The sequence below is a fragment of the Pteropus vampyrus genome, unplaced genomic scaffold (genome assembly GCF_000151845.1).
Source record: "Pteropus vampyrus isolate Shadow unplaced genomic scaffold, Pvam_2.0 Scaffold28, whole genome shotgun sequence".
Classification (NCBI taxonomy): Eukaryota; Metazoa; Chordata; class Mammalia; order Chiroptera; family Pteropodidae; genus Pteropus; species Pteropus vampyrus.
In genome coordinates this window covers 10,361,745-10,363,369 of record NW_011888809.1, presented here as the reverse complement: position 1 = coordinate 10,363,369, position 1,625 = coordinate 10,361,745, and positions in this window count along the sequence as shown.

Here is a 1,625-nt window from a genome sequence, read left to right as displayed (position 1 = left end):
AGGGTTATGGGAAAGAGAGATTAGTTTATGTTTAGAAGGATCCGGGTTTTTATGGCTCGATCCTAGAAGTAGTGACATTGTCTAGTTTACTCGATCCTATGACACATCTGTAAGGAGGGCTGGGATATGAGATAGATTAACCCAATAGCCAAAGGAGAGCAATCTATCATCGATTACCCATTTTATCTTCTTCTTACATAAGAAACACATTTAGCCCCCAGCTAAGGTAATCAAAAGCCACATCCAGTCACTGCACCGGCTCAGAGCCCAGGATTTCTGGGTGATTAGCCATTTGATGCATCAGATCTGAATGCAGCTCCTCACAGTCTAAGCAACCTATTATCTGAAGAAGTTGCAACGTCTACTATCCACTTTCAACACATGACCACAGTGCTGGAGAGGCGGGCTGAAAACGTTCTACGCTCTTGCTGAGATAGGTAGGATGGAGAGAGCTTGAGTCTCGGCAACCACGCTTCCGGCTGAATGGTCTCCCTGTCCTCACATCTCAGGAAGCTTCCGTTTTTTAATAGAAGCCCATGTGGCTGCTGTCTCCCCAGGGAGCTTCTTCCTTGTCTGTCACCCTCCCTTGCCACCGAGGTCTGCACTGGGGATTAAGCTCTCCTCACTGGTTCATCAGATTTCACAGCCTCTTTCCTGCTGGTGCAGGGTTGAAGCCCAGGGTTTATTTAAAGCTGGATCAGCCGAGGGCTTTTTCAGTCTCCACCTGTGAATTCTTTGAAAATTCATTTCTCTCAAAAACTCTGTAGACTTCTGATTCCTTTTCTTATAAACAGTTCCATGTCCCCATAACCACAGTCCAAGCCCTGTCTCGGACATAACTCTCTTTTTTTTTTCCTTTCCTTTTCGATTGTAAAGGAGTTGAGGAAGCACTGCCTGGCAGTGAATTCAGGGGTGAGAAGAAATACGGTTTGTGCATCCCTGGGCAGCCTCGGCCATGTTTCAAAAAATAAGTAACTAAAATGCTTAGTCTGTCAAATAAAAAACAAAAAAACAGCACTTTACAGTAAATCTACGAACCTCACAGAGCTCATTTTTCTCCAGTGTGCCTGTCCAAACTCTCTACCTAGAACCTACGGAGGTGACAGAAGCTGGGGCGCTGAGGCCTGGCCTGGGCGCGGTGTACAGACGGTGGGATGTTTCAAGGCTGGTTTCAAGGCCCCAGAAGAAGTTAAGCCATGTTGATCATCCTATCGACAGTGGCTGGGGAGAGAGATAAATGATCGTTAAGGATATTAAAGATGGGAACGCGGGGGCCGGGAAAGCGGAGGCTGAGCTGGAAGGCGTTGGGGTGCCGCCGCAAAGTCGGGGGCCGTCTCTCAAGCGTTCTCCAGCGTCCGCCGGGACGGATGGAGAAGAAACCACTCAGCTCTGAGCTGATCCGGGAGACGCCAGCTCCACGTGACAGCTTTGTGTTCTTCCCCGTAAATACGTATTAAATCTTCAAAACCTAAAAGTGGGGGAAATGCTCTCAGGTGCTAATATTGCTTTTGCTGTCAAGTTTCCCTGGCTTCGCAGAGGTTAAAAGGATTGTCACCTAGCGGCTTCCGAGTTTGAGAAAAGAAGTCATCAAAGTGGCTCGCATCCAGGGACAACAGAGGCCGAAC